This window comes from Tachypleus tridentatus, chromosome 8 (genome assembly GCF_004210375.1).
Source record: "Tachypleus tridentatus isolate NWPU-2018 chromosome 8, ASM421037v1, whole genome shotgun sequence".
In the NCBI taxonomy this organism is placed as follows: Eukaryota; Metazoa; Arthropoda; class Merostomata; order Xiphosura; family Limulidae; genus Tachypleus; species Tachypleus tridentatus.
This window is the reverse complement of record NC_134832.1, coordinates 102,528,963-102,556,960: the sequence shown is the minus strand read 5'-3', so window position 1 is coordinate 102,556,960 and position 27,998 is coordinate 102,528,963. Positions and strand designations below refer to the sequence as shown.

The following is a 27,998-nucleotide window of genomic DNA, read 5'->3' as shown; positions in this document are numbered from 1 at the left end:
AAAAACTAATACATATAAAAGGTATGTTTTACATTATTTTATTCATTTTTTTCATTCATGTCTTCCATTGAATTAAAAATAAAAATACATGAAATACAAATCCTTTGACCAAAACTGAAGGGTTATAACAACAACATTAAGGCCATTTATCTAAAAAATCAACACATTACAATAAATCAAATAAAAAACATAATCTCAATAATTAGACAATCTTGTAGATTTACAACTTTTGTGTAAAATCTGAAACTTTTCTTAATTACAAATGGGCTATTTGTATTGTGCCCATTTTGTCATGTTTTAAGTCTTTTGACTTACTTTTGAGTTACTTGTATTATTGTTCTTCACATACCACATCATAGAAAACAAAAATACCCTTTAATATTGAATTACGTGAAGTCCTTTATCACATGTAGTATTTTTTGCCGAGTTAGTTGACTTTGTCTAAATGTGATAGTAAACTAATGTTGTGAGAAAATGAGCCTGGTAATGAGAATAGCTAACTAAATATACTTTTTTTTTTAATGTGTTTACTCATAACAATGAGAATGCATTGTTTCATAAGTTTGGTACCCTTGCTGTTAACCATATTTTAAGCCATAAGCTCAATAATATCTCATGAGTTTTGGCCATCTTATTATTAGGAAGTGTGCAAACATTCTGAATTCAAGCAAGGTAGGTTCCTTAATTCATGAAGGTATGTGATAAGCTTTGGAAACATTACCTTAGCCAAAAGAAACTGCCCATGGCCTTAAGAGCAGTCAGGGTTTCTGTTAGGTATGTAATTTTTACTTGGGGTCCAAGAGAAAGCCAGCACCTAGAAGCACTAAGGCAATCTGTGTTCCAACCACTGCTGAACTGTTTACTACCTTGCACCAATAAGAATATGAAGGCTGAGCTCAATAGCAGTAGACTTTGGTCTATAAGGGCCTTAGACTAGGAACTTAAAGAAAAAGACATAATGCTTCAACCTAATTCTCTTATCCTCATCTGCCATGGCATTTACAGATTGGTCACTTGCCAGTGAATCCATCATTTCATGTGAAACGTCCAGGTTAGATAACTGAGAAACCTTCCCAAACCTACAGTTTTGATTAAACATCTCTTTTCTCTGTACTTTTTTTTCTGAAAGTTTGATCTACATTCTCTTCCTTCTGGTGCATGTTACTTCAAATTTTAGACTGATGGTTGTTACAGCTCTCAGGTGAAAGGTTGCTTAATGTCATCAATTTTTCAACCATTCATTCTGAAAATTATTTTGTATTGAGCTTGATATACTTCCCATGATACCTTCTGTCATGATCCATTGGGGTTCAACTGATCAAGTACATTCTGGAACTGGATTAGGTAGTGGCATGGCTGGATTAGCTCAGGAAGATCGTGCCATAACAGATGGAACAGCAATAACAGTAATAGCTGTAGGTCAAAGTGGTTACTCTAGTCTATATTTTGTACTAAATGGTGTTTCAGATTGGAATTTTTGGATGGATAAAGAAAGAGATGTGACTGGCTTAGTCTTTCGATTAGTGAATTTGTTTTCCACAAGTTTTGTCATTTATGTTCTTTTCTACCTAATTAATGTCCTTTATTTTGTTCATGTGTTTTCTGTACTTCAGTTTTGTTATTACAACATTGCTGTACTTCTTAAATTTTGGTGTAATCTCTGTACATCTTGTTTTCAAATACATTAATTTTTTATTTTAATTCTTGTTGAAATAATGCATCTCTCTTTTAATTATTCTAAATTCTTATCATTTACCTTTTTGCCTTTTATTTTTCTTCTGAATATTCCCTCTCACTCTTCTTGACTAACTTAAATGTTTTATTAGCTCCAATAAGTCTCTGATATTGCCACAAGAGGTCATTTCAAAAGTTAAAGTTTACTCCATGTTCTATTTTATTTTTACTAAAGTAATCCCATTTCTGATATCATTATTGTAATGTTTTTCTTTAACAGGTACGATTTTAAACTAACTGGTGAAAATCCTTTGAAGTCCAGTCAACATAATGTTAACAAATGAGTTTATATTTAACTTTATTTCTACAAGATATTTTCATTTCTAAACAAATGTAAGTTTTAGGCCTCAGGAACTTTACAAATGATGCTCAAATGTAAACACTATGACTAATATAAACAAAACATACTTGTTCAATTTCATAGCTAACTGAATATACACAATAACCAACATTGATCCAAATATTCCACAAAAATTAAATATCTCACAGGACTAAAACTCCTGACTTACACAACTTACTCTTTGCCACAGCAATACACTGATTTCCATATTTATAATCTAGTCTTATCTCTTGATACTCCCCAAATTTACCAGATTTTTGTGATAACAAATTTAAAACTTTCTGAGTCTACTCCTACAAACATACTTGATCTTAACATCAAGTCCCTCTCACTAACGAGTGAAAACATTGAAAATATAGCTCACAACAGTATCATAGCTAGACAAAATGTACCTGCCTATACAAAATATCTACACATGTACAATATTAGGGTAAACTCACCTGAAACTTAAATATCACTCTTGCCAATTTTCATCAAGTTTGTATACAGCTTTAAATATAGTACAACAAATGTATAAAATACTGTTATGCACTGTAAAAATATTTTCTTTGTAATATCTGGTAATTGAAAAATATGCTACAAATAATGTTCAATTCATTTATTTTGCAAAATCTGGTATTTGAAAAATATGCTACAAATTATGTTAATTTCATTTATTTTGCAAAATCTGCACCGAGATGTGATGAATTAAACACAGTGTACAAGTGTTGCGACTAGAAATGGAAGTTTATTGCCAAATGAGATAGCTAAAATTTACTTTATACTATTTTTAATACCAAAATATTTGAAAATAATTAATTTTTACATGAAAATATTCTTGATAAAATGGATTTAAAGTATGATTATAAGAAACTTAATATTAATTATAATTCAGTGTTTTACCTTTAATTCCTCAATCATATGTTATGTTTCAAATCCTCAATCAATCAGTATAACTGATGTTTAACAATTATAAACTATAAAGTTTCCAAAAATTCCCTTAACCATGATGACTATAATAAATATATAGAAAATACTGGAATAAACAGCTTTGTAAACATTTACTTGCAGTAGTTTCATCCACTATAAGTTTCACTTTCAAGGACGGTTATTAATGTTGCCAGCTAACATCGAGTTTCATAAAGACCACTCTTTCCAATGTATCTCACCCATTTCACAACATCATGGTCACCATAGTTTATTTTTGGTTCAAAAACTTTTAGGTATCGTACTTTGAAACCTGATGGGGCAAAAGGCACCTGTGGAAAAATTAAAATAATAAATGATAAAAATAACAACTGAAAAGAAATCTTACATAAAAAAAGCATTAAAAATAGTTAATCAAGATACTATCTTGTTTTTATCAAATTTACATACACACACACACACGTAGTTTGTTATAAACAAAAACATGTCCAAACAAACATAAAAAATGCTGCACCAATTGAAAGGATCCCCATGATACAGGCTATAATGTGGGGTATAAAACGTAACCAAAGTTTTAGAGGTAACTATGGAAGTAGGACCCATGTTGTGATGGGGATACACTGTCTATCAGTCATAACCTCTGTTTGCCAATTTCACATAAAGAATAATAAAATAATCAAACGAACAGAAATTAGGAAAGTGATATGTGGGTGCTGAAGCCCACAACGTCTTACACCTATATCATCCTTTACTGTCTGCAGACAGTTATGTGAAGGTGACTGCTCTACATGATAAAGAAAAATTAAATATTTTACCTAGCTCGTCAGAATTAATATTCTCTCTGTATACCTTATTATCTTTATTTAATTTTTTTCAATATTTTTTCTTTCTTTAATTTGAAGAGCAGTCACCTTCCCATAACTATTTGAAGACATAGAACGTTGTGGACTTGACCATCCACATCTCATTCACCTAATTTCTACTTTTATTCCTTTAATTATTCTTCATGTGAGACTGAAAAATGGAGGTTAAGGATGACAGACTGTGTATCACCACCACAACGTGGGTCCTACTTCTGCAGTTACCTCAAGAATAACTGGTATGGGTATTAAAACTTTTAATTAAAGTTAACCTGAAGATGAACTAAGAAGATCAAAATGTTCTCTATTTTAATTAAAGTTTTAATACCCATATCAGCCATCTTAAAATACATTTTTACTTCACGAAGGTTTCTCGTCATCATGAGTTATTAAGTTTATACCTGAAAATAATAAAGTTGCTTTCATATTTCTTTCAAATAAACTTAATAAAAAAGTTTTCAAAAACCTTGTTATAGATCTCATGAATTACATTTTTACTAATACATTATCCAAAATTATATTTACTTCAAAGTTCATCAGGATAGGAGGTCTGTTCCATTTCTTTTTTGTGTCAGTTTGAAGAAGTGTTATTTCTGCACTGAGCTGAGTCTCTTTCATTCCCAACATGCGTTTAATTCTATTGATACAATAAAGTAATTATATTCTATTACATATATCCAAATGGTAAAGTGCTAATTTACTTGGGGTAAAAGCAGGTAATTTATTTTTATACATTTTATACTACACTATTATTTTTTTTAAGATTACATAATGTAAATTACTAAAAATGTGAAATACTAGCTAAACATTTATTACAAACATGCTGACCTTTTAAATAACACTATAGTACTTACTACTTTTATTCATTATCTTACTTTTAAAAAAAAGTTTTGCAATGTGTTCAATCAAAATTTGAAAATACATACACAAATTTCTTCATGTTGAAGATATGATACCAAACATTTAGTTTGAAAAAACAAAGGATAATTATAAAGAAAAATTTGAATCAATAAAAGGAACAACTAGACATTTCTGAGTATCTAATCCAGATATCTATTTTTAATATGCAAATATCTCTCAGAACAACTCTTAATATTTTCAGATTAGAAAAATGTTAAATTTTAGGCAATAACTTACCTCTTCACATAGAAATGCTAAATTCCACACTAAAATTTTGGGAAGATCAGGGCAAAATTCAACCTAGAAAGAAAGCTTTTGGTGGGGAGTCCATAGAGTATGGCACCCAATGGCAAGGACACATAAGGTCAGACCCATGGAAGACTGCATTTTGTCTTGATCAGGGTATACTCTTCACCCAAAATACGAGAAGGAAGACACAAATAAGTTGCATGTGTTGCGGGGTTGGGCAAAATTAGAACATTATCATCCGAGAATTTGCAAGTATTGAGCCTATACACATACTGTTGTTGAGACAGTCAGATCGTAACTTGTATATTCCTCTCAACTTTACTAAGTAGACTATGTCTGCAGAAGGAGGGCATTTTAGTTAAGTAATACACTCATCATGACTGTACTGAACAGGGTATAGCTGTAAGAAAAGGGCACAATAGATACGAGATATGTTTGTGAGGGGTGAGTTGCACTACACTGACAGTGGCAGAAACCACCCTAGCAGCTAAAAACTGGTAAGTGCTAAGGTTCATTGTGCTTTACTTTTAAAAATAAAAAGTGGACAGTAGAGAATATGCATTGAGACCTGAACAACTGCCCAAATTCCCATAAGACCATCATCCAAAAAGGTCTTTTACTGCAATGGGCGACTTCAAAACACTACTTTTAAAATCCAGCAATCAAGAGCCAAAGAAATTGGCAGAACATTTTTCTGGTCCCAGTTTTTTTCTAATAGTACACAGAATTGGTACAGTTTAGATTGGACAATTGAGTATATATATAAATAAAGGATACTTTAAACGGTGCAGAGAAACACCCCAAACTGCAATGGGCACTAGTAAGCTAGGGCAGATGGTATGAGCACTTTCATTATCCTGGCCTGATTCAGATTTTGGAAAATATGTATACAGCCACATGGCAGGATACTTTTTGAAATTTGCAGGGGATCTAAAAAAAAAGTTGATATATTTTTCTCACAGATAATTGGTTTACTGATAAGAGACAACCTGCAAAAGTCAAAATGAAGCAGGAGACAAAACAGACATGTGGTGTAGATAATGAGAGAGCATGTGAGTAATCATCCACCTGAAGAATTTCATTCTTGGGCCAATGAAAATGAGAAGCAACAGACTGAGAAGGCTGGCAAAGAAATATCAAATAGCCTGTAAGTGTCTGCATCCAAGAGACAAATATACCAACCAAAGGAGTTGTTGGACAAATTAATTAAGGATAGCAAGAAAGAGATTGCTGGATGAAGAGGTATCTTGAGGTAGGTACAGATGAAGGCAAGGATCTCAAAAGTAAGAAGTTCATGATGGGCAACATCAAATACAGCAAACAGGTCTGAGTAATCAAACAGATACAAGACAGAAGAAGAAGTATGGTTGCATTACAAAGCAGTACAAGTTTCACAAAGGAAAGATTAGTTCAAGTAGGAGAGTATACAAGTGCAGTAAAATAGGATGAAAGAAGCATACATAGAATAGATATCCAAATGACAGTAATCACAGGCAAGGAGGAGGAGAAAATAAGTTTTAATTACAAAATGTGTGAGAGCATGCAAAACCATATTAAGTTTCCAGTCAGGCATGAGAGAGAGTCAGGTAAGAAGGTTAGAAAAGAATGAAAGAATAGAATACTAGAGAGGATAGAAGGAAAAAACAACTTATGGTACTTGGAAAGGCAAAATTCAAATGGAAAAACAGATCAAGGGCAGTGGAGCCTGAGATAGAATTCCTTGCATCCTCAAGGTCCACTGGAAAAGGCACATGTGTATACACTCCAAAGGAATGAGGAATGCCAGGGAAGTTATAATCCTCAAAAGTGAAGGAATATCTCATGCAAGTTGAGAGTGAGAAGTGCAACTCTTCTTGACAAGATGTGCCACAACCCACAGATGAAGAAGAATATTGATATCAGCTGAGACAAGAGGTAAGAAAATGCCCAGAAGTACCAAAGACTGAGTGGGTGTGATAAAAAAATCAACTATATCTTGTGATAATCCACCCCAATCAAGTAGTCTCGTGTAAAAGAAGGGAGGTGTCAGAAGAGAATAACTTCTGATAATGGATCAGTATAAGTCAATAGTTCAAGTAAAGGAATGCCAGCCCTGGGCTATGAATATGTTGAAAGAAAGGCACGAATGAATACAAAATGGGTCACTGCTTGGTCAAAGGGAAGAAAAAGAAATTAGAGTAAGTAAATCTGATGGATGAAACTTAGATCACATAAGAAGAGGTAAGAGAGATGTGAAGGAAGGTGTCAGACATCTCTGTCATGGCCACTCATAGATTGGGTGAAAAGAATCATAGAATCAAATGGAGAAGCAAAGGAAATGAAAGTGGTGAAAAACGAGAGAAAAAAGACCATGGTGAAGAAATTAAAATCAACTGTCAGAAGAGAATGAGACAAATATCAGGAGAATAAGTATACACAGAGTTATATAATGTCAGTCAGTCTCAAAAGAGAAAGGAACACCACCATACATATATATAGGCAAAGAAAGGGTGTGTGTGTTTTTCTTATAGCAAAGCCACATCGAGCTATATGCTCAGCCCACCGAGGGGAATCGAACCCCTGATTTTAGCGTTGTAAATCTGGAGACATACCGCTGTACTAGCAGTGGGTGCAAAGAAAGGGAAACTGATGAAGACCATGCAAGAAAAGGGAAGGTAGAAAGTACAGAGTGACATAATCCAAATACACAAGGCCCAGTGTTATAGAAACAGTGTTAATGAAGATCACATGAAAACACATGAATTTTGGAGGACTTTACTCAAAGCAAAAAGAGCAACAATAATTATGAAGGCGAGAGTATAGAAATAATGTTCTTAACACTGTAATAATTAAAGATATTTTTATAATCCACTAATAAAAAAATGAATTTTAAAAGTATATCCTATTTTAGTGAAATTTCTGAAAATTTGTTTATTTTCATCCTTATAACTATTTTTAAAGATTTATGAATTTTGTTAGTGATTTTGTGATATTATGTCTCAGTTATCAAAAATAAATTTACAGTTTAAATAAATATGTTTGTCATTAAGTAATGTACAAGAACAAAGTGTATGAAATGTTACTTAAAAATGATATTTCAATAATTAAAGACCATCTAAATTTGCTGCATTAACAGCAAACATTAAGTCCCCCCAACAAAAAAATTAAAATTTCATATTAAATAGCATACAATGAACATATAACACACACATATCGATTTTTATTTACATAGAAGATGACGGTCCAACCCTTCCATGAGACCATTCTTATGGCTTCCTAAATCACTGTCAATTTTGATGCTGACTGCACCAAGAAATTTGAAAATATATAAGGAACATATGGCTGAAAGGTATGAACACACAGACAAAAGCTTGACTTTATATACTAGATAATAATGAAGACAGTAACACAAGTCAAAACTGTATTTCTCCATTGATCATGTCATAGATTTTATTACTTAACATCAGTTTAACACATTACTCTGCAACTCATGAAGTACTGAAACATAAATATAAAATATAAACAAGTTTTACTAGGCCTGAAAAATCTTACTTCCACACAATAGCATTTTCACTGGCTTTGTACTTGGCTTTTCCTTTCATACAAATCACATTGACCCCACTTGTATTGAGCGGAGTAGGAATCTTAATCTGAAACATAAATATGGATTCTTATTGAAAGATTACATATGGTTATGGTAGATTTCAAGTACTAACCTGGTGACTTTATTCTTAACTGCATGCCACAATTCCACAGAAAATACAAAAATTCCAAACAGTCTTGACTAGCAGTTCTTAAGTCAAATAAAAATGCCAAATCTTTAACTGACTTTACCACAGAGATTATAACGATTACCTTCCTCCCTTATTCTCAACAACATGCTTACATATGGTTTTCTTGATCTAAGCATACTAAAAGTTTTAACATTCCATCTTTACTTGTTTTTTTAATTGCAAATTTTTAGGTATGATTTTAACTACAAATCTTTTAGTAGAATAATGATATGTCCCATAGTTCAAGTCAACAAAAGGATTGTACATGGACTATTTATACCTGTGTATCAAAAATAAGCAACATTACAGAGAAAGTATCTAATCTTCAATATTTTTAGTTAAGATAATTGAAGTACACTTCCAAAGAAATAAAAAATATTTGCTCTAGTGAAATTCAAGAAGTAATCATTCTGAGTATAGTTTCTATTATAAATATATAAATATTGTCACCTCAATCTTTTGGCTGATTAAAGAAGGCTTAAAGTTTGATTTTAGTACAATTTTCACATCCATTCTACTTCTTCCAATTTCATGGACTAGTGGTATAATTCTGAATGGGAAGTTGATATCTTTGGTAATGCGATACCTATTCAAAGATGAGAATTGTAATTTATAGCATTGCAAAGCAACACATATCTGAACTCTGAACTATTGTACCAATGTATCTGTAAAAATTTCAAACTATTTATCCATTAGATAAAGAATTACATCAATAACATGATACTTCTTGTTTGAAGTCTCAGTTGGTTGACACACACACACACACACACACACACACACAAAAATAAAAAAAGAAACTAACATAATAAGCAAATACTTTAAAATATCAAACAGTATAAAGCTTTAGTATTATTGAGAAAAAGAAACAATTATGAGATTCCACCATGTCAACTTTGCTCAGTTCTTAGCAATTACTTTTATTCCAAAAGATGTAAAAGTATATTTAACCCTTAAATGGCAGCTATCATCAATTGATGCTGCTACCTACAACATTCCTGTAGTTTAAGGGTTAATGCATACACTGAATAACTTCAAAAGTTTCTTTCCTAGTCTTCTAAATACATAATTATAGTCAAAGAAAAAACAACTTCAGATTAATAACTTAATAAACAACTAAGAAATATGTTAAATATGGCCACATAGCCCTAAACATCCTTACATTAACAAAGAAAAGTTTGCTTCAAAGAATTTCTATACAGCACCTGATTTTACATAACTGTGAAATAATGCAAAACCTTTAACTCACCTCATTAATTCAAATTCTCCATCTGGGGGAATAAAACTAATGCTATGTTCACTTTCAAACTTGCTCAATTTAACACACTGATGGAACTGGCAATCATCAATGGCAATGGCACTTTTGGATGAACTAAAATTTTTTTTAATTAATTATTTTTACCTTCTCTACACATTGTTATAAAGAATAGTGCATTAGTAAAAAAATTATGATACCATGCATAACAAACATAAGAACAATATATACTGTGGATGTAGAAGCACATGAACAATCATCATATAAATTTGGATGGTCATCTAACTAAAGGTGTTCTAATGACTATGAGAGATAAAATATAGCACAAGTTAAAGAAGAATTAGAAACTTGAGAAGATGCTCAACAATGCTCCTACCATACGGTTAGCCTTGGCCTTCTGGCATTCTATTTTCCAACTAAAAATACTGGCCAAAAGAATGTTAAAGACATTCTAAAAGATGCTGTTACATTCTGTTATAAAAATATATATAGTGTAAGTGAAATATACAATTGCTCCTACCATATGGTTAGCCTTGGCCTTCTGGCATTCTATTTTCCAACTAAAAATACTGGCCAAGAGAACGTTAAAGACATTCTAAAAGATGCTGTTACACTCTGTTATAAAAATATATATATAGTGTAAGTGGAATATACAATTGCACGTTTTCTGCACATTTGTTAGAAACATGATCAGATAACTTAGCAACATATTCCGAAAAATTGTAAAGTCTTCCTTGACAAAATTAACAGCTGAATAAAAAAGCATGAAATAGATAGGTACTAGTGTTCATTAAAATAAACATTTCACTAAATACAATTGCAGACGAATATAGGATTAGCTACAGTACCATCTCCATATGTATAGAATTCCTGTTATGAAAACATCATGTGGAATTAACAGCACACAAGCAATGTGCATAATACCTGTTTAAAACATGGTCTTCCATGACATGACATTCAGGTTTCTTTCATACACACAACTTGATGTCCACCAAAGATTAAGTCTTGTTGGCCAGTAGAAAAAGCTTCCATGTTGCTAGTTCCTGAACATAAATGTTCCAAGATTAACTGATAGTTAACCAGTCAGAGATGGTATACAGACAAACTATCTAACATGAGGACCATGGCAGGTAAATGGTTTCTTATAGTTTGGTTGAAAGTTTCGTACTTGTATAACGTGAACATCCTGATAAACCTTATTTGCTGTTGGCATCCATCAATATACGCAAATTAAGGGATAACTGACAATTCTATGAAATGTCCGAAATCCTCTTCAACTCGTAGAAGTATCTCCATGTGCCACGTCTCTCACTTTATACAAATGACTGAATGTATTTTGTTACGATTAATAAGTTTCATTGTTTTTTTGTTTATCTTTGATAACACTTACATAAGCATGAATACATGAATCAGGGATATTTGATTTTCAAAAACATTTCAGGTGAAAAATCTATCAAAAAAGAAAGTAATGAAATGTATCTTTGCTTAACTAAATAAGTCTCAAATTATTTCAATTTGAAAATTGAATGAGAAAATGAGAAAAATGCAACTAAAGACTAGTTAATTTTTAAAATAAATATACAATACTATGTTGCTCAACCAGTAGTTTCAACAAACACTACTTTTTAATACATAAAGTTACAACTATATGAAAAAGATAACATTTTCCTACTCTAACAATGTATTTTCAATAGATACTTATCCCATCTCACAAATAGCTTTTCTTGACTTATAGCGCCCTCTATAGGTGTAAATGTTTGCTCACCACTAACCTCTATATTTCCACCTTTCCTCACACATATTTATGTGAAACATCTATATGCTATAGTACAAATGATCTTAAACAACCCTTCATCAACACGAGTGTGACACAACTCCTATTAGTCTACGAGTTCAGGTCTGGGGCAAACATCTCTAATAAATGAAATACCACAAAACACCTGTAAGCAAACCTGTGGAATATCTCATTTCAAAAGGTATACATATTTGACACACACAGGTTTTACTATGAGAATGTAATAATAAGTATATCTGGTCAGGCAATATTCTCCACTGAGTGGGATCCAAATATGTAATAAAGACCCATGCAAAGCAAATGAGAAAAAAAAACATTTGGTTGTCAAACAGAATTAAAAAAAATAAACATAAAAATTCAAAACATACAGGGGAAAAACATGCAGCTAAATAAGAAACAGTAAATTTGATCAATTAATTACAAATTCAGTCTGAAAACACAAGTGAAAAGATGTCCTATAAGAAATATTGCCAATCAAGAACTGGTAATGGATTGCACTTTCACCAGTGAAAGGTTGCTGCATGACCATTTGTATACAACATTCATGTGTCTCATGAATACATGAAAGGGAGTATCAAGGTTAGTGGCGAGTGAAAACCTGCATGTGTAGAAGGCAGTACAAGTCAGCAAAAACTGTCTGTGGGAGGAGAAAAGGTATATTGGAATTATCTTCAACTTGACCATTTAATACTGTAATCTTGAACAGCTGATTTATCTCCACTGAGTTTTAAGCTATTCTAAAAGAATAAAAATTAATACTGATTATTTCTATTAAATAAAATAGTAAAGCAGAACCAAAATCATCCAGAAGTATCATTTGAACAAATTTCACTAAACAAAATGAAATCAATGGAAAAAAAAAATTATAAAAGTAACTAACTTTTGACTTGGTTCTGCTAGGGAACTCCCTTGTTTACAGTGTCAACTGTTATCTTGTCATTGACTCCAAACTTGCACTCTGGCATTCCACTTAAGTAAGACTTCATCATGACTTTCCCTGCTACATAAGCACTCAGAACTTGTCCTGAAATGATACATTACTAATGAGTGTAAACATTAAGGTAAAAATATTTAAAAATCAATCATAGATAATTTTATGACATATTTCACAATTCTGAAAAGTTATTTGTTCTATAATACGTTACCTGAAATGGAAAAAAAGTCCATTTTTTGCCATTATATTACTTATTAAAGAAAAACTATCACAGATTAATTTTTGAATCTTTCATTTTTTCAAATATGTTTACTTTTATTTATTAATCTTCATTATTTCTAATTTTATTTTTAAAGTTTGTCTTATTTTAATGATTAACCTATGCAGCACCAGTTTCAATTATATTATTCTTTATTATAAAAACAACTTCACTTTTCTAGGATAGTTTATGTATTTAACACTGTATTTAGATTAAGCTTAGCACACTGGCCAAGCAAAGTACAACTTTTACTAAATTATGGATACATAATGTTGCTTAAAATATTTATTTACTTGTAAAAAAAATAAATACCATTAATCACGTAGTTACTAGCTGAACAAAACACCATTTACCCTTTTGCAAAAGGTCAGAGTTCAAAGGTGATGCCATTACATTTGATGATTTGCATTCAAAATTTTATTGAACTTCTATTTTATGAATTATGCCAAAGTTAAATGTTAAAAGGGGCTTAGCAACCTATGTCCAGCAACAACCAAGTGCAATGGTTGTAGTGAGATGGGATAATTGTTTGCTTTACTTCTTGATTTATTGTTCTATATTTTAAGAAAAATAAGTTTAATAATTTATTTCTAAATAGTATAAGCTATATACTTATATATAATATATATGATGTATATTAATTGAAATGTGGCTTATTACAAAATACTAGTCTACTAAAACACAACCAAGACAGAGAACACTAAAGGTCAGTTGTGTATTACTGGATATGTGACCTGAGTGCACATGCACTACATCAATGCAAATCATGTAAGTAGGCATGTTCATATACTGTGTTACGAGACTTAAGCTACTTAGACTAAAATTTTACATTTTCATGTTATAACATATCATCATTATAGCATGTAAAAAGCATAATTTATATTTTTTTTTTTTTTTTTTTTTTTTTTATGAGTTACAAGGTTGATTAAGTGAATGATCCCACATAGTTGCAGTACAGAAAAAACAATATAAATTTTACCAAAAATAAACTTTAGAAATTAATTTAGGAGGTTTTAAACCTTAGGCAAATAATATTTGAGATTTTTGGGATGAAGAATAGTTTTTTTAATCATAGCACTAAATCACTTTGCACTCAGACTAGTAACAAAACAGATTCTGTTTTCACAAACAAATCTTTAGCACAAATATTTCACTAGAAAATCAAATTTTTGGTATACATGCAATCTTTACTAAAAATTGACCACATTTTATAAAATTACACATGCTGTATTAAAAGTTACAGTGCAAATGTGTAGACTAACTTGTGTATATTATACCAAGCCTATTGCAAAAGGGCTAAGAAATAAAATCTAATAAATCTTTAATTAATAGAAAATTTAATACATCTACTTTTATTTTCGTTCAATTTAATTGTAAATTTGTTATTTTAGTATATGATTATCCTGCATTGTCAACTTATGATTTAGATTTATGGTTAGTCTAAATCAATTTGGTTGGCCAAACTTTGCCAGATATTATTTGGTTTAAGCAAAAAATTCAATTTAAGAGTAAAGGTACCCAAGTGTTGAAACAACACATTATAATCATTGTAAGCAAACTAGTTTGAACAAAATATTGAATTAGCTATACTCATTAGAAAGTATATATTTATGTTTCTGATTTTATCTATGCAAGTTACTTTAATCAAAAGAAAGTATTAATACATGGAATTACATTGTTGCTCCTAACATCAATGCTTTTTAAAAGAAACTCCTTTAAAAATTAAAAGTCAAATTTTATATTTTGTCAAATAGTCTACAATTTAAACAAATAAGATGAAAGTATCACAAATCTTGTGTGTGTGTGTGTGTGTGTGTGTGTGTGTGTGTGTGTGCATGCACTTTATAACTGTTAAACACATCCTTCTGTCATAAATATACAAGATCACTTGTAACTCAATCTTCAATTCTATATTTCCATTATTTTACCTTGAGGGGACATTAATAAATTTACATATTCAAGAACATCCAAGAAAAGTTCGTTGCGGCGATACTTGATCCCTTCTCTTCTCCAACCAATTTGTCCAGTGACTTGAGATGTAATTTGGCTTTGTTCCTCTTTGCTTTGAGATTTAACTCCTTGTTGGGTAATGTAAGTTTTAAGTATGCCAGTATCTGTATTTTGTGGATATCCAAAATCTAGGATTTCTATCAATACCAATATAGAAAACAATTAAACACTGTTCTCAATGTTTATTATATAATACACATAAGTAAATAAAGTATTCACTACATAAACTGGCTAATTATGATACATTTTGTTTAGATCTTGTTTATGTGACCAGCAACAAAACTTTTGACACATAAAAAAAATGTGGGTGTCTTTGAGTTTCACACAAGAAACATGGTGTAGCTCTGTGACTAGTACATTTTGTTGTAGGAAATACAAATAAAATAAAAATGTTTATATACTCAAAAATAAGTGACTAATATTTCTAACTTCTATCACAATTCTCTTTTCTAAGGCATATTTCCAAATGTAATATTTCAATTAACCTTTGCTTACCATAACAAATTAATAATTTTAAAAAGAGGTTACTTGGGTGATATACTCTTACCTTCTTATGAGCAAACAAAGGCTAAAATTATGGCATATAAACTTTTCAAAATGACACATTATGATTATAAATACACTGTAATCATGTAATGAGTATCATTTATTTTTCACATTCAAAGACAAAATGTAGCATTAAATAATTCATCTTGGAATATCTCTCAAAAATGTAAGATTACATCTTCTCCCCAAAAAGTCTGCCTGAAACAGAAAAGAAAACAAGAGAATAATTTTCTTCATTCATTCATGCTCACTTACTCCACATAAACTGTCTGGAATTGCTACAAAATATAACTTGGTTTGCTAAGGCTAGGATCTTTACACTCAGATCAGTTAAGTAAGTGTTATTTATGGCACTTCAGTGTTGATCATGACATCTATCTATTAAGTAACATCACACCAGAAATCAAATGTTTTCTGGTACTTACTGGAGATGGATGAGCCCCAGTAGCTGTCCTGTACAGAAGGGGTAACAATTGCATGTGAATGTATTAGCACATTATTAGTATGTCAGCACCTTTTTTATTATAATAAAGCAGTGGTGAGCAAAAAGAAAGTTTAAGAGTAAAATAAATATTTAGTTTAAATTGTAAATAATTTATAATTATAAAACTTTGAAAATAAAATATATTACTTACCATCAAGCAACTCATATACTAACACAAAGTTATTTTTCACATTATCTTCAGTGATTTTGCCAAAATATGACTGCATGACTTCCACAGTCTTGTGAAGAAATTGAAAAACCATTGAGGCATTTACATTTTGTCGAGTTACAGCTGCCAACCAAATATTTGCCCGTTTTATGTGGAAGTAACTGGTTCTAGCTATGTTAGTTACTGGACTTTTTACTTGATGTCTAGCATGAATGATGTTTACTCTAAATGCATCAACAGCATTTCTCCTAATAAGAAAGTAATAAATTCTGTTTTATGAAATAGATAAAACAGAATGTAACTCTATATTAATATTTACCAAACTTATAAACAGAACTATAAAAAAAATATTAATTTTGTAATGAACAAAAACTTCTGACTTTTTCCAACAATCTTTACTAAACATGTCACACACACATTTGACCTGTAGATTAAAACTTTAAGATATCATTGAAGTCATCAAGAAAGTAACACCACTTCTTCATTCTTAAGAAACATCAGCACTTTAAACATTTAAAAACAATCAAAGAAATATAATAATAATAAAAATTACTACAAACCCTCATGTAAAAGATAGATGTTCAGACAGAAATGGGAATATGAACAACATTACACTGAGGAATATAAAATAGGTTACTGTATGTGTTAAATATATAGCTTCAGTTGCAGAAATCTTTTGATCCTACTGAATATTTCATGACAGTGAAGGATAACTTAGTGAAGGGTAGAATTTAAAATATACTCAATACATAATGGACTGTGTAAAATACAGCATTTTGTTTTACATTTCTGCAATTCTAAGTTACCAGGATACAGCAATAAGTGCATTTACTACAACAATAATTAAATACAGTAGCAGCTTATAGTGGGGATCATGAAGAAACAAGATGATGATGATAAAAACTGTCCATTTAAAACCCCCTTTGAAATGTCTGAACATTTCAGACATACTAGTTTGAAAAATGTTCATCTATGTAAGTGGCTTTCAAAGACAAGCTTAGAGAAAACAAATGTTGAACCTTATTGCTCTAATCTTTTGCAGAACTCTTCTGTCTGTAATCCAAATGGTTCCTTTCTTACACTAAAAAGGATACTAGTGTGTGTGTGTGTGTGTGTGTGTGTGTGTGTGTGTGTGTGTGTGTGTGTGTGTGTGTGTGTGTGTGTGTAGATAGATAAAACGGCTCAGACTAACATAATTACAGATTATGTTTAAACTATTTAACAGATTGTGTTAAATAAAAGATCTGTTGACAAACCATCCATGACAACCAGGAAGAGCCGGAAACAGTGCATTAAACTAGTGTACATGCAACAGAAAGTCATAATTATTTCTAGTTGGTATTCTGTGAATGTCTACAAAGTTAAATTTGAGGCAGTCACCAGCTCACATAGTTAAGGAATACATAAAACACTCACTCTTTCTGTCCATACAACAAACTATGTTTACTCAGTTTTATCTCCAAATTAAAGTGTTGTTTCAGTGATGATTTGTAATTATGGACAGTTATTTATTATGTTATCAGCTTTATCAGTTATTGATACAGTGTCACAATATTTTCTAAAGCAAACACACATTTACCACAACACCTGAAATTTTGGGCTGAAGATTCTGCAATGTCATATATCCATGTTATCAAAGCAGTAGAGGTATTACCTTATTTTCATCAAGGACAGAAGGATCAGAAGCAAAAGTGGGTTGTGAAAAGATCTGGTTAAAGTTGTCCAAGGAGGTATTATCACAAATAAGAATATGTGTGCGTGCGTGTGTACACATATACACGCATATTTATAACAGATGAGGAGTCCATTTTAACTGGAAATAGTCGATGAAGGCAAAAACTGTCCCATGTTTTTGTTACCCAAGAGAATAGTTTATGGTTACCAATAACTTCTATATCTCTAAATAGGTTAAACCACAGTAGAGCAAATTAGACTCTACCATCAACTTGAACAAGGGAAGGGAATCACAGGAGTTTCCTTATGTCAAAAGCTGTGTTGGCCAACTCATTGCTGTGGGACTAAGAGTAACTTGAAATGTATCTGAAAAAAATACATTAACAACATGATGAGTTCAGATATTTCAGGTAAAGCCATCATTATTGCCAATTAACACAGGCTTGTGCAAAGTGGAGAAGCATGACTCCACCTTGTGATTGTTTCCAAGTCTCTTCTTTTGTAACACAGATATTTCAGGAATTGGCATACAGTAGAAATTAGCAGTCAAAGATCTGTTGACAAACCATCCATGACAACCAGGAAGAGCCCAGAAACAGTGCATTAAACTAGTGTACATGCAACAGAAAGTCATAATTATTTCTAGTTGGTATTCTGTGAATGTCTACAAAGTTAAATTTGAGGCAGTCACCAGCTCACATAGTTAAGGAATGCATAAAACACTCACTCTTTCTCTCCATACAACAAACTGTGTTTACTCAGTTTTATCTCCAAATTAAAGTGTTGTTTCAGTGATGATTTGTAATTATAGACAGTTATTTATTATGTTATCAGCTTTATCAGTTATTGATACAGTGTCACAATATTTTCTAAAGCAAACACACATTTACCACAACACTTGAAATTTTGGGCTGAAGATTCTGCAATGTCATATATCCATGTTATCAAAGCAGTAGAGGTATTACTTTATTTTCATCAAGGACAGAAGGATCAGAAGCAAAAGTGGGTTGTGAAAAGATCTGGTTAAAGATGTCCAAAGACAGCAGGAGGTATAAAAGTAAAATGCTATAAATTCTGCAACTAAGATGAATTAACTACATGACATACAATAATGGCAACAATGTTCACCACCTAAGTAACTCCAGTCACCCATGAAAGGGAGTCTAAACTGTTGAAGGTTTCAGACAAAAGAATGAGAAATTATATTCAATAACATTCACAAAACTGGATTAATGGGAAGAAATATTATCATAATAATAATCTATCTGTTTATTATTTCATTTTGGAAGCAGATCTGACAACGTAATTATTACGTAAGCCTTGATCACTGCTGCAATCAGTGTTGGATCGAGAAGATTGTAGGGCCTACCAGCCATACAGTTAAACCAAAAGTTAGATAAGTTAGAAATAAATAAATTATACATTGTGGTTTGGAATTTAAGTATTTATATGCATGTAATGTATAATTGCTGTTTATGTGTGTTAATACACTGTAGTAAAATATCAGCTGTATACTTATGTGAACTTGAGTAAACAAACTAATGCACATATACAAAAATATATATAACTTTAAGATGTAAATTTTTTACAGTAAAATGTGTATTTCAAGTTTATATACTTATTACTTTTTGGTCTTCCAAAATTAAAATTTAAGACAAAGTTTCATGGACCCATATTTTTAGTAAGCCCTCAAATTTTCATAGGCCCTAGGCACTGTGCCTATTATGCCTAATAAATAATCTAGCCCTGGCTGCAATGATGAACACTGATGTTAATTATTAATGCACAAGCACTGCGTTAATAGTGATGGAGAATATTCCTGTCATAAAAACTACATCTTCTGATTTCATTAACAGAAGAAATAAGATAAAATTAAGAAAAATTAATGGTTTATATCAGTGGCTCTAACCAAAATTTAATAAAAAAATTAAATCTTTCTCTTCCACAATCAAGAAAATAAAAGTTAGAAATAAAATGTTTCAAATATTAATTAGAGAAAGGATATCATCAGCTCAAAGTGTTGCAGACAAAGATCCAAGATTTAAGCTACGAAGAAGGATTCAAACAACTGCACTAGTTTTCATTGAAACATAGGGCTGAAGTCAATTTAATGTTACATGACCAAAAGTCTTTTAATTTCCCAATTAATCAATCTAGTAACGACAAGATCAATGTTACAGATACCTGTTAAGTCATATACATTTAATTTGAAAAAACTTGTAAATCTTTTTCACACATGGAATTCAAGCTTCTTTTGTTTTTGTAAAAACTTATAATAAAAAATCTATAGCTGTATATTTTCTCTCCCTTCATGTATAATTGGTCTGCTATCATCTAGTTCATTGTTAATGTTTTTATGTATGCCACTGCAGGTAAACTGATCATTCACATGACCGTAATCTGGATATTTTTTGGATCTAGAATTTGAATAGCATTAAATAAAAAATTGTACAATATAAAGTCACATAATCATATATTATGCAATATACACTTAACAAAATTTTATCAACTGGATAATTTTTACTTACCCAATATCATCTCTAAAGACACGAGATATTAAAACTTCTCCTTTATGGTTGTAAATAAAAAGTCCTCCAATCATGATCCTTTCAAAAGAAATGCTGTACTCTATGATGTTCTAATATCTGAATGCATGAAAAGGAAAACAGAAGCTACAAACAGTCTATTTCTGAAATATGTTGTGTAAAAATCATTTTATTGTTCACTGTTTTAAAAATAATATTGTACATGTATTACCACAAATATATCTTTTGCAGGATTATTTAAAATATTTTTACCATTCACACGTTTCTTTTAACAATCCTAGTTATTCATATTTTTATGTTTATACTCAAAGAACAGTTGTGTTGTAAAAGGTGTGATTGGTGATTAAAGATCAAAAATAAAACTGTCTAGTTAATAGGTCATTGTAACTTTGGATAAGATTAAGATATCATAATATCATGCACAGTTCTTGTTTCTTTACAATTCAAAATAAGATCAAACTGCTTCAGAATAGCATCAAGTTAAATGTATGAGGATTATAGTATATTTTTTGTCAGTCTACAGCTTTATACCAAAAGGTCTACAATGTGCCAAACATTTTGCTTTAAACAACAAAACTAAAATAATTAAAGGTGTATACAAACAGCAGACAATTGTTTTTATTCTGGTTAAAGAATTAAGAAATTAAAAAGGCCCTCAACCAATAAGTAACTAAACTCACTTTCAGTCTGGAGATTTTTAACAAAGTTTCCTCTCTGTTCAGTTAATTATAGTAAGCTTGATGTTGGAAATTTCCACATCCCTTTAATAACCCAGACAACAAATAACATCACTGAAACCTAATAAAGAATTAGTAATGCAATATTTCCTTTCGGCTTTCAATTATAACATTATGTTTCCCTATATTATTTTCCAACACTCATTTTATAAAATGTTTTTCCAACTACAAAAATTAGAGATTAACAAGACTATAATTTCCACAGCCTTTGTCATCTTTTAACAACTGGCATAATATTAGTAACTCTCCAATAATCAGATACCTGTCAACTGTCTGTTCATCAGCCAAATAAAAGAGAAAGGCTCATACATCTGATCTTTTACCTCCTTTAAAACAATGGAGAAAACCTCACCTGCCCAAGGTGCTTTATCTATTTTTAAATCCTTTATCTTTTCTTTAACCATTAAGAGATTAATATCTATACAGCTTGTTACAATTACAATGTTTTCTTTAAAATGCTTTATGTCAGAAGTTCTACTAATGTTTTCTCTTGTAGAGATGGCTAAGCAAGTTATATAATTATTATATGTGTGCAAATCAGAAAATCAAATGAAAACAACCAATATAAAGCTGAGATGAAATAGCACACACCATAATTATATTTTGACATTATTTGGCATTTTGTAGGTAATGTGATGCCACTGAAAATTAATGGTTTTTGGGAAATTATGTAACAATTTTTAATGTAAGATATTCATAAACTTTATAATCATAAATATGTGTTTAGATCAGGGATTTAGAATTTCCAAAATGGAGAGATCCCTTCCAGTTAAATGCAATGGATGAAAGTGATATGGATCAACTTGAGAAACAGATCCATCCAGAGAAAGACCAGCAAAGTGTACCATCTTGTAACAAATGAAAATCCATAAACACAAATATCAGCAACAAAAACTATCCCCTTGTTTCTTGCAACAGTATTCAATATAATCAAGAACCTTCATCTGATGACTGACACAAGTCACATATACACAACTTAATAATGTTTTGGAAACACGTGGGACCAACTTATTTCTCCATCTTGGCTGTTCCAAACTTTAAAACTAAATTAATTAAAAAATCATAAAGCCATCCCTTATCATTTATACACTTAAACTCAGTTAAATTTACTGCCTCTACAACATCAAAAAGCAACTCATTCCTAAGGCCAACCACTCTGTTATAAAATGCAAATGTTTTAACTTACAATTCTCACTATTAAATATGAAAACAAATGATGCACCAACACTGTCAATTCCATTTAAAATCATAAACGTCTCAATCAGATCCTCCCTTACTCTTCTTCTTTCAAAATTTCAATTTTTTTTTAAGTTTAAGAACCCAAGACTGAAGTCATTTGAGAACCCCTCCATCTTAGGCACCCTTCTAGTAACTCTTCTATGAACCCTTTCAAACAATCTAATGTCTTTCCTAAGGTAAGGGGTCCAAGACTGAACACGATATTTAAAATATTGACCCATAAATAAAATTACAACCTCTTTAGACTTGTACTCAATATTTCTATAATTACAACCTAAAATCCTATTTGCCCTACTACTAGCAACAGCCCAATGCTTGGATGACTTTAGAAACTAAATTATTACACCAATATCTCTTTCTTTCATAACAATGTTAAGGTTATTCCTTTCCAAATTATACTTATAATTCAAATTATGATATCTCAGATACATTACCTTCATTTATTATAAATCAAAACCAATCTGCATTTCATTTGTTCAACTCACTAAATGATCTAAATCCTTTTGTAAAGCAGCAGCAGCATCTTCTTCACATCCAGCAGCACACAACACTGTAATATCACCTGCAACTTTAACTAATTTATTGATTATTAATTCTTCTAGTGTTAAAAACCCTCTGCTTTCTTCCATCCAACCATTGTTCTATCCAATTTGCTAACTTATCCCCCACACAAAATAAAATCAAAGATTTGGGACAACAAAAAGATGGGAATATAAATCTCTCAAAGGATGGTGGACTGGTTCAATTACTCACTGAAAGAGTAAATTTCAAACCACCTTTGATGGACACTGATGTGTTATGATATCTCAAGGAGGAAAAGAGAGAAATGGGACAAGAAGAAACAGAAGGTGAGGAAAGAAACTGGATAACAAATCCTTCTGACAGAACCCATATCATCCATCAATCAAGGGATGCCAGTGAAAATTAAAATCCTACAGTCAAGCACCTCCCAAATCTGTAAGGTACTCACAGGTATGGGTGGTGATGGATGTTGTTGAGGAATTAAATAAAAAAAACCTCAAGTATAAATAATGGGTAAGAGTTGGGAGAATGAAGGATGTGAAATAAGAATAAGTGGCATATGAACCTCTAACTGAGACAAACTGGCTGATATGACTTGAGGCTCAATAGTTTCTGGAACTGTATCAAAGACACAACATTTCAGAAAAGTTTGACCCACATAACTTTCAATCTCCCAATGTATAAATTCAGGAAAGTCATCAGCAACTGAGAAAAAACAATGGTTGTTGGAGCAAAACCCAAAGTGGTAAAAAAAACTTCACAACTCATAACTCAAGAAAAGGTTCACAGAATGTTGAGTAGAGAAATATAAGAAAAATGAAATGGTACAGAAAAAATTAAACTCAAAGAGTAAACATTTCATATGAGAAAAAAAAAAATTATTTCACCTGTAGCAGTATGTAAGCAAAAGAAGACCTAGAATCTCAAAAACTGTGAAACAAAAAATGAAGGTTTGGTAAAAGAGTGCAGAGGGAGTCACATATATCAAGTCATGCTACAACTGGTTAACCTATTCAGTGCTGTAGACAAGATAACTTGTCCAAGCCAATCGGTAACACAGTGCCACGGACGAGTTAATTCATTCTCAATAATACCTAACTTCAATGCTAGATGTCAGCACCATACATGCATTTGACCTACTTACGAATTGTTTCACTTTCGATCCAAGATGGCATCACAAACAAGTTACAAAATAAAGAAGCATTAGAGTTGTATTTTGAATTTGGTTCGGAGTTGCCATAGCAGCTGAAATACTTGGCAGTCAACAGGTTAAAAGATAACACTTGACAATTTATATATGAAATATATAGAAATAGAGTAATCCCAACAATAGAAAAAGCACAAACATTTGTTATTATATATGCATAAATAAGAAGTTTGCATATAGAGAGCAGAAATGAATAAGAATAGCTAATCTTGTGAAAGAGGTAAGTACCATATCAAAAAGATGTTTCTTGGCACCAGTACTGAACGTATCATACACTCTATAATATCCTGCAATTCAGCAACTGGTCTTTCCATACTCCCCACTACATATAGCTTTATTTGTATACTTAATGAGAGAGTCCACATTATATAAATTTTTTAATTATCTCTATTCTTTTTACAAGCAAAGGTTTCAATCTATACATTTTTTGTGGGGTGTTGCTTAATATCTAATTGAAGTAAAATACATGGATATGGTTTACTTGTAGTATAATCAGAGTGCTTTTGATGAAGTACCATATGTAAGATGAGCAAAGAAAGTCAGACTGGTAAGAGTTTGAGACAGACTAATTGATTGAATGGTAACTACATCAGTTGAACAAGAGAAAGTTAAAGGTTGTTATTAAAAGAACCAAGTCAAATAAACCTTTTTTTGTTTTTACTTATTATGTATTTCAAGGATTAGTGTTTGAACCTTTGCTTTTTCTTATCTTACATTAATGATATAAAATAGGAAGCAAAATTAGAAAAGTTAGCTGATGACACTAAAGTCTTTGATATTTCTCACAGTACTAAAGATGTTAAGATACTAAAGAATGACTTGAACCAATTAGACTCATAGGCCAATCACTCTGTTATAAATATAAAATCATCCAAGCCAAAGCTAAGCTTGTCTTTTCCAAATCCTATTGCCTTCAGAACACAGCACAAAATTTATCCAATCAGATGTATATTCTATTTTTCTGTCAATAATATTTTAAACATGAATAAAATCACCTATTCTGCTTTTTTTCTTTCAAGTCAAAACACATTTATTCCTGCAAGATAATTATGTCACTCCAGAATCATTCTATGAATCCTTCTCCAAACCCCTCGATATCCTAGGATATAAAGATCAAACATATATACACTACACCAAGTGAGAACTCGTCAGTTATTGTATGAAGCCTTATTTACTTCTTTTTAACATGGTATTGACATAAATAATAATCTCTTTATGGTTAAAAACTGAGACTAAAAATGCATATATCACCATAACCAATGTTTTTCTATGGTTTACAAAAAGATGAAAGATATGTAATTTGGAAAAAAAAAAGAAGTGAAAGAAAGACTATGATACAGTTAAAATAGTTTTACTTTTTGCAATATGGTCATTAGCTTATTAAATGAGCTGCCACTAGCAGTAACAGAGGCCAAAACCTTACAGGAGTTAAAGAAGAGAATTATATAAATTCCTGAAAAATAAATTTGGTTTAAAATTTTAATTTTTACTTTTCCCTCAGGGGTGTGTGTATACAAAGACAGCTGTAAAGGACAAATGGTCCCTTGTTAATCTAGTTAACTTTCCTGATTATAAGAAGGTCCTGGGCTTTGTTGCCTATATAGGTGCTACTGCAACCTTAACCCTGAAACAGTGAGAATATTGTAGGCAGCAGCATCAACTGATGATGTCTGCCATTTAAGAGTTAAAAAAATAAATTTGAATAATTAATAAATTGGGCAAGTAATTGGCTTGTTTGTTTAGTTTTTTAATTTTATGTAAAGGTACTCAAAGTCATTCCTAATTTTGAAGTGAAAGACTAGAGGATAAACATCTACACACCACCACCAACTCTTAAGTTATTCTTTACCAACAGATAGTAGGAATGACAATCACATACTAACAACTCCACAACTGAAAAGGTTTGCATGTTCAGAGATGGGATTCAAACTCAAAACCCTCAGCAAATAAATGGAATGTGTCTTTTAATTATAATAAATGCAAATTAATACATGTTGGTTATCATAATCTAAGTTATACATATAATGTTGATGAAAATAACATTAATTGTGCTTTCAAAGAAAATTACTTGCAAGAGGACAACTAATATTTTAGCTTGTATTTATAGAATTATTAAATATAAGTAAAAAGAGGTTATACTTTAATTGTTATGCTTAATTTAAAAGAACCATATTAAGCCTTCTGTTCTTTAGTTCTTTACCTTTGGAAAAGCATTTAACAGTTGGATATGGTACAAAGGAATGCCACTAGAATTATGACTGTGTTGGAAAGGTTGTAAATAAGAACAGGTTAAGCTGTCTGAAATTTTCTCTTAAAAATGATGTTAGAAGGGATAAGATAAAGTGTTTAAGATTGCTTATAAAACTGACAGTGTTGATGCAACAACTTTTTTCTTATTTGATGGTGAGGATAGTAAGACAACATAAAACTTTGTTAAAACTTTATTTACTATGATAAGAATAATCTTTAGCTAAGATCATTTTAGTTTTCTAGCAGGGTGATTGGCTTTTAAAATGGGAGTCTTCAATTGAAGCATATGCAGTAAATATAAAGGAAAGACTGATTAATTAATAGTAACCAGTTGGCTTTGAGGTTTGTTTTAATTCAGTGAGTAGGACAGCCTCTGGGGGCATAAAGGACTCTTATTGTTCGTAAATGATAAGGGTTTTATATACACAAAAAATTATGGAAAAAAGGAGTTATATTTATAGTGGATTACTTTCTTTGCTGATTCACCTAACTGAAATGAGTAGCCTACTATCATCTATCTTTAGTCATTTCTTATCCTGTTAAAAAATACATCAATAAGTTTATAAAATAGACGAGCATGTTTGGTGTGATGGGGATTCAAACCTGCAACCCTCAGATTATGAGTTGAGTGTCTTAACTACCTGGCCATGCCGGGCCAAGTATGGTCTAACCGTTGTTACTACTACCAGTTACTACTACTATTAACAAGAAATAGTGTTACTATTAATACTTTACAGTATTTCAAATTGTAGCTTAATGTTTTAAGAGTAAGGAGCACTGTACCTGCTACTGTTATATCAGTATTACTATCAAGTTATAATAATATTTCTTGTTAGTTAACAGGCTTAATACTGGTAGTTCTCGTAGTAACAACAGTCAGATCCTACTTAGTACTATCTCAAGTATTATCAATAGTAATAGTTTTAAATGCATATTGGCTTCTATATTCTATTCCATTTCCGAGTAAATTTATACTTATCTATTATTATTATTAGCATTAATATCATATTCAGTTATAACTTCTGTAAGTTGCAACTTCACAAAGACACGTCACAATACAACAGGTAAACTTAATTTAGTAGTTTCCGTAAGAAATAATTTTATTCATTTTTTAACGTTTTATCGTTGATATTATCAAGTGATACTACCACAATTCACATTCAGTGTAAATACAAGTATCAGTGTACGCTAACTGCTATATACTAATAGTGCGCTTACAAAAATAAAATTATGAGAAACGACTTAAACTTAAAAAAAAATTATCTAAAACGTTTGAATATGTTGACGTTTCAAATAATAATATTATTAATTATATATCATACCACAAATACTCACAATTCCAAAGATTCTTTCTACGGTTTTCAAACCGGATATTGATAGGCGTCACGTATCCCACAATTCTAACAAAAAATAGTTATATCCACAAAGTGTTATCAAGACGCATAGTACCGTGTGGTCAAAACAGCTTTCATAACAAATTGTGTTATTACCAAGAGTAGTGACATAGTGATAATTCAGATATTTTCTGTAGCTCGGGCAATGTATTCTAAACCAACACATATTTTCAATGGATGTGCTCTTCTGAACTCTTACTTTATATACCACATTTTAAGGTAATCCATTCAGAAAAACA

The 27,998-nt window shown here is 31.0% G+C and overlaps 1 pseudogene across 1 annotated transcript; it reads right to left on the bottom strand.

Moving 5' to 3' along the window:
• Window positions 1–17: 17 nt before the first annotated feature.
• LOC143223088 (AP-2 complex subunit mu-like) lies at window positions 18–27,930 on the bottom strand (annotated as a pseudogene). The gene is made up of 11 exons (XR_013012654.1): window positions 27,701–27,930; window positions 25,111–25,214; window positions 20,393–20,509; window positions 16,173–16,438; window positions 14,910–15,128; window positions 12,669–12,812; window positions 9,988–10,110; window positions 9,192–9,327; window positions 8,521–8,618; window positions 4,366–4,477; window positions 18–3,312 (listed from the first exon to the last, which is right to left on the bottom strand). The product of XR_013012654.1 is annotated as an AP-2 complex subunit mu-like (transcript).
• Window positions 27,931–27,998: the final 68 nt, after the last annotated feature.